General features: G+C 37.2%; 1 pseudogene; it reads right to left on the bottom strand.

Moving 5' to 3' along the window:
• Nucleotides 1–1,830: 1,830 nt before the first annotated feature.
• Nucleotides 1,831–2,218, bottom strand: LOC123460240 (annotated as a pseudogene).
• Between the last annotated feature and the right edge of the window lie 4,251 nt (nt 2,219–6,469).

Raw genomic sequence — 6,469 nt, 5'->3', positions numbered from 1 at the left:
GGCACTAAAAATTTTCTAGTAATAATCTATGGTTCCTGAGTGTTCCATTGTCCAAAAAAGTAGGTTTCCATATGACTTATTTATATTCTCTTAGATTTTGATTAGCCCTCCCTCCACCTTTCCTTTATTCAATCACTTCCCCTGACCTCACTTTGGGCCTTTTCACCCCCATTAATCTATTCTTATATTTACATGTATACAATACCATCCTATTAAGTACCCCCTCCTTTCCTTTCTATTTCCTTTATATCTCCTTTCTCGCTTACTGGCCTCCGCTATTGAGTTTTCTTCTTACTCACACAGACTATAGCTAGGATCCACATATGAGACAGAACATGTGGCATTTGGTTTTCTGGGGCTGGGTTACTTCACCTAGTATAATCCTTTCGAGATCCATCCATTTTCCTGAAAATTTCATAACTTCATTTTTCATTACCACTGAATAGAACTCCATTGTGTAAATGTGCCATATCTTCATATCCACTTATCAGTTGAGGGACAAGTAGGCTTGTTCTATTTCCCAGCTATTGTGAATAGAGCAGCAATAAACATGGTTGGGCAAGTATATCTAAGGTAGTGAGATGAGTCCTTAGGATATATGCCTAGGAGTGATATAGCTGGGTCATATGGTAGATCTATTTTAGCTGTCTTAGGAACCTCCACTCTGATTTCCACAATGGCTGGGCCAGATTGCATTCCCACCAACAGTGTAGAGGGGTTCCTCTTTTTCTGCATCCTCACCAGCATTTGTGGTCATTTGCTTTCATAGTGGTAGCCAATATGACAGGAGTGAGATGGAGTCTCAATGTAGTTTTAATCTGCATTTCCCTGATGACTAGGGTTGTTGAACTTTTTTTTAGATGTTGATATGACATCTGTGTTTCTTCTTTTGAAAACTCTATTTAGTTCCATAACCCATTTTTTAATTGGGTTGTTTGATTTCTTATTTAATTTTTTGAGTTCTTTGTATATCCTAGATATCAATCCTCTATCAGATATGTAGCTGACAAATATTTTCTCCCATTCTGTAAGTTGCTTCTTTGCATTCTTCACAGTGTCCTTTGCCATACAAAACCTTTGTAATTTCATGAGATCCCAGTGGCTAATCTGTGTTTTTTTTTTTAATTTTTATACTTTTATTGGTGCTGAGGAACAGTACACAAACATTCCAATTGTACACAAGTCTTAACACACCTACCAAAAATCTAAAGACCATGTATTGTTTCTTTGGAAGTTATTCCAGTGACATCCAGCTTCAATCTTAGAGGCACTTTTCCTTATTAGGCTCTCGTGTACAAACATCTTCAAATGCTCACAATCTCTACTCAACTCCCACTGGCTCACAATTTTAGTATCATATACACTGCAAATGCAAATTTTTCATCTTTCACAGTACGTTAGCAAAATTATTAAGAACACTGGACTACTATGACTAGAGATGTCACAGATGCACACAGTGCTGACAACAGGGCAGTGACCAAGGAGTGGTGTTTGGTTTTTTTCCTTAGGAAAAGAACACAGACTAGGAGTAATTGAAAATATTCAAGACATATTAAATGCACAAATGTGACTCCAAATTGCCAGTTAGTATGCTTTGTATTGTATGATATAAAACTAACCCCCCACCTATGGACTGTTAAGCTGACACCCAAGACAGTCAAAGCTCCCCATAATTCAATATCCCACTATCTTCTGGTTGTACCAAAAAATAAACAACCAGCAAATGATTTATTTCACCTCTTAAAAAAAATCATTTACACTTAAAAAATGGGATGAGGTGGGATTCCCTCCTTTTCAAAAATGTTTCTAGAGCTACTAAAAAACTTGCACTTACAAAATAGTTGATAAAAAATATTCCTCTGGATTGTACAAGGAGACAGGGATGCTGATGGACACGGTGGATGACGACTCAGCCTTGGCGTCTTCCTCTCCCGCTTCCTCGGAGGCTGGACTCTCCTTGCTTTTTGCCTCTCCCTTCTGGGCAGGTAGGTCTTCTTTAGTCTCTGGCTTAGTCACTTCAGCCTGCTTGCCCTTTGCTCCCCTCTTCCCTTTTGCTTGCACTTTTTTGTCTGAAGGTTTATCCTTTCCGGCTGCTTTTTTTGGCTTTGCTTCCACTTTCTCAGGAGTCGGTTTCACCTACAGCCTGGCCGACCTGCGCTTGGGCTCGTCCTTCGTGGAGCTGTCCGCCCTTGGCCGAGCTCAACTTCCTCTTGGGCATCTTGGCGGCAAGCCGAGCTGCCTGCCTCCGCTGCCCTCTGCCTCCCGCCCGAACTGCTAGGACCCTCGGAGGGGCGGTGGGAGAATCGGATTGGAGTAATCTGTGGTTTTATTGCCTGAGCATTTGGGATTATATTCAGAAAGTCTTTGCCAAGAACAATATGTTGAAGGGTTTCCCCTACTTTTTCCTCTAGTAATTTCAGAGTTTCAGGTCTGATATTAAGGTCTTTAATCCATTTGGACTTAATTTTTGTGCATGGAGAGAGAGAGCAGGATCTATTTTCATCCTTCTATAGACACATATCCAGTTTCCTCAGCACTATTTACTAACGAGGCTGTCTTTTCTCCACCGAGTATTTTGGGCATTTTTGTGGAATATCAGGTGGCTATAGCTACCTGGACATACATCTGTTCCATTGATCAACATACCGGCTTTTGTGACAGTACCATGCTGTTTTTGTTACTATGGCTTTGTAGTATAGGTTACAATCAGGTATGGTGATACCACCAGCCTTATTTTTGTTGTTTGATATTGTTTTAGATATTTGAGATTTTTTTTTTGTGCTTCCAAATGAATTTTTGGATTTTTTTTCTATTTCTGTGAAGAATGCCATTAGAATTTTGACGGGGATTGCATTAAATGTGTAGATTGCTTTTGGTAAGATCGCCATTTCCACAATATTGATTCTTCTGATCCAAGAACAAGGAATGTCTTTCCATTTCCTAGTGTCTTCCATAATTTCTCACTTAATTGTTTTAAAGATTTCATTGTAGAGATCCTTCACTTCCTTAGTTAGGTTTATTCCTAGGTACTTAGTTTTTTTTTTTTTTTTGATATAATTGTGAATGGGAGTATTTCTCTTATTTGATCCTCTGAGTGTTTGTTGTTAGCATATATGAAGGCTACTGATTTCTGTGTGTTTATTTTGTATCCTGCTACATGGCTATAGGTTTTTATCAGCTCTAACAGTTTGCTGGTAGACTCTTTAGGATCCTTTATGTATAGAATCATGTCATCTGCAAATAATGATAACTTGATCTTTTCCTTTTCAATTTTTACCCTTTTTATGTGTGTCTCTTGCCTTATTGCTATGGCTAAGACTTCTAGTACTATATTAAATAAAAGCTGGGATAGTGGACACCCTTGTCTTGTTCCTGACTTCAGTGGAAAAGCTTCAAATTTCTCTCCACTTAGTAATATGTTGGCTGTAGACTTGTCATAAATAGCCTTTATTATGTTGAGATAGGTTCCTTCTATTCCCAGTCTATGTAGTACTTTTATCATGAAGGGATGTTGGATTTTGTCAAGTGCTTTCTCTGCATCTAATGAGATAATCATGTGATTTTCGTTCTTCAGCCCATTTGTATAATGTATTACATTTATCATATACTTTTATTTATTTATTTAAGAGTGACAGACAGAGCAAGTGGCAGATAGATAGAACATGGGTGCACCAGGGACTCCAGCCACTGCAGACGAACTCCAGATGCATGTGCCCCCTTGTGCATCTGGCTTATGTGGGTCCTGGGGAATCGAGACTTTACTGGGCTCCTTAGGCTTCACTGGCAATGCTTAACTACTAAGCCATCTCTCCAGCCCTTTATTTTTCTATTCTTGATTTCATTAATTCATTCTTATTAGTTTTAGGGTATAAATTGTGTCATTTATTTACTGATTTTTAGTCCGAAAATCATCCCTCATGTGAAAACTGACAGAAGTTCTTTAAGCATTTCTTCTTTGAGTGAGGAGGAGGGCAGGGGTAGTGGGCAGAGTACACTGAGGGTGCTTTATTGGAGGGTCCCTGCTTTGGAGCAGAGTCCTTCAATATGTGGTCTCAGAGAGTGGCTTTTTGCCTGCCTGTGGCTGCAGACCACCTCTGGCCCAGCACACTGGTCAACTTCATTGCCGTACTGTGGGTTCAGCTATACTTGCTGCCATGGCCTCTGAACCCGGAAGAGGGTCTCCTGTCTGACATACTTCAGTTACAGGGCATCACATAAGAGTTTTCTTACATGCTTAGTCTCCTTAATCACTTGACATAGCACAGCAATTGTTCCTATTAAACTTCTGCATTGAAACCAATGTGTGATTTCATCTCTTGAATTGCTATAATTTGTTGCACTATTTTATTTATTTATTTTTGTTTTATCTTTTCATAACCCTCATGACATAAAGTACACAAATCTTAAATATAGGGTCCAATGAGTTTTTATACTTAGGGAAACACACACATACCCATGTAACCTTGCACCTGAATCAATGCATAAAGCATTTTCCTTACCTAGGAATGTCCCTTTTAACACTTTTTAGTCCACTAATGTGCTCTCATTAAGAATCAATAAACTAATACCTAGTCTTCTAAACTACATTTCACTCTTGAGATTCACATAATTTGCATCAGAATATACTTAATTTTAAGTCTATTTTTTTCCTCAACAAAACTTTAAGACTCACTCATGGTATGGGTTGATCTTTTAATTGCTCTATGGAACATGAGAGGTTGAATTCAATTCTATTTTTATGTCATATGTACACATATAATTTTATGTAGCTAGGCATAATCTAGGTATTAAAATGGGAGAAATCATACAATATTTGTTTTTCCAAGACTGACTCATTTGTGTAACATGGCAAGCTATAATTTTATACATTTTGTCAATAAATAACATAACTTTATTCTTTATTATTGAAAAACTTTCCTTCTCTATTTATTTGAAAGATGGAAGAGAGAGAGAGAAGGAAAAATGCCAGGGTCACTTGGCACTGAAGAAGGTCTCCAAACCCGTGCGTCACTTTGTGCATGTGGGTTTATGTGGGTACTGGGGAATTGAACCCTGCCTGTCAGACTTTGCATGCAAGCACCTTTAACCACAGAGAGATCTCTGCAGCCCTGAAGAATCTTTGATTGTTTATATATACCACATTTTCCATATCTATTCTTCTCTGGTTGGGAAACTAGGCTGTATCCATAACTTAGTGTTATGAATAGTTCTGTAATAAACACTTCTGGGCAAGTATTTCTGTGATATGTTGACTTAGAGTTCTTTGGGTAAATACAAGGAATGGTATAGTTGGCTTGCTCATATGGTAGATATAGTTTTAGATTTTTGAAAACACTCAACGTTAATTTCCATAGTGGCTAGACTTGTTTACATTTCTACCAACAGTGTATAAGAGTTCATGGACTGGAGAGTGGCTTAGCAGTTAGAGCACTTGCCTGTGAAGCCTAAGAGCTCATATTTGAATCTCTAGATCCCATGTAAGCCAGGCACACAGTGATGCAAATGTGCAATAAGAAAAGAACTTTCTTGTCCACACCCTTATATTTTTGTGAAGCTTTGAAGACATGGATATTTGATGGGGATTCCAATGAATCAGTAAGTTCCTTTTAATAATATAATCATTTTCACAATATTAATTCTTTCAATTTGTGATCATGGGAGGTCCTTCAATCTTCTACTGTTTTTAATGCATTCAGTGTTTTAAATAATTTTTCATTATTTTGAAAATTATATTGTATTCACATAAGGCCTTTCACTTACTTGGTTAGGTATATTTGAAAGATTTTTAAAAGACAATTTTGAGGCAATTATGAAATGGGATTATTTTCCTTATTTCTTGAAGCATATTTATTAATGGTTTATAGAAAGGCTACTGATTTTTCATGTTTATTATAAATCTTGCCACCTTTTTAAATAGTTTGAGAAACATTGGTGATAGTTCTTCTAAAGTCTTCTAGAACGTAGCAGTAAATGCATCTTGTATTGGACTTCTTTTAGTTGAGAGATTTTTATTTTATTATTTTTTACTTCTTCATTATTGTTGCTCATTATAGATCTATTTTTAAATCTCATCTTAGTCTAATTTTTGTAAGTCCATATCAATTTTCCTCTTCATTGTATCCTATAGTTTTTTTTTTTTTTTTTTTTGATTTTTGAGGTAGGGTCTCCCTCTAGCTCAGGCTGACCTGGAATTCACTATGTAGTCACAAGTCACAGGGTGGCCTTGAACTCATGGCAATCCTCCTACCTCTGCCTTCCAAGTGCTGGGATTAAAGGCATGTGCCACCATGCCTGGCTCTCCTATAGCTTTTTGTATATTGTGTTTGCATTTTCATTTGACTTTAGGAATTTTTTTATTTCCCTCTTGATTTCTCCAATGACCAATTAATTAATCAATACTGTACTGTCTTGTTTAATACTATGAATTTGTATATATTCTATTGTTTTTCTTGATGTTGATTTGCAGGAA

Source organism: Jaculus jaculus, chromosome 4, assembly GCF_020740685.1.
Source record: "Jaculus jaculus isolate mJacJac1 chromosome 4, mJacJac1.mat.Y.cur, whole genome shotgun sequence".
NCBI lineage: Eukaryota > Metazoa > Chordata > Mammalia > Rodentia > Dipodidae > Jaculus > Jaculus jaculus.
The sequence above is the reverse complement of the archived record's forward strand: the minus strand, read 5'-3'. Positions and strand labels throughout refer to the sequence as shown.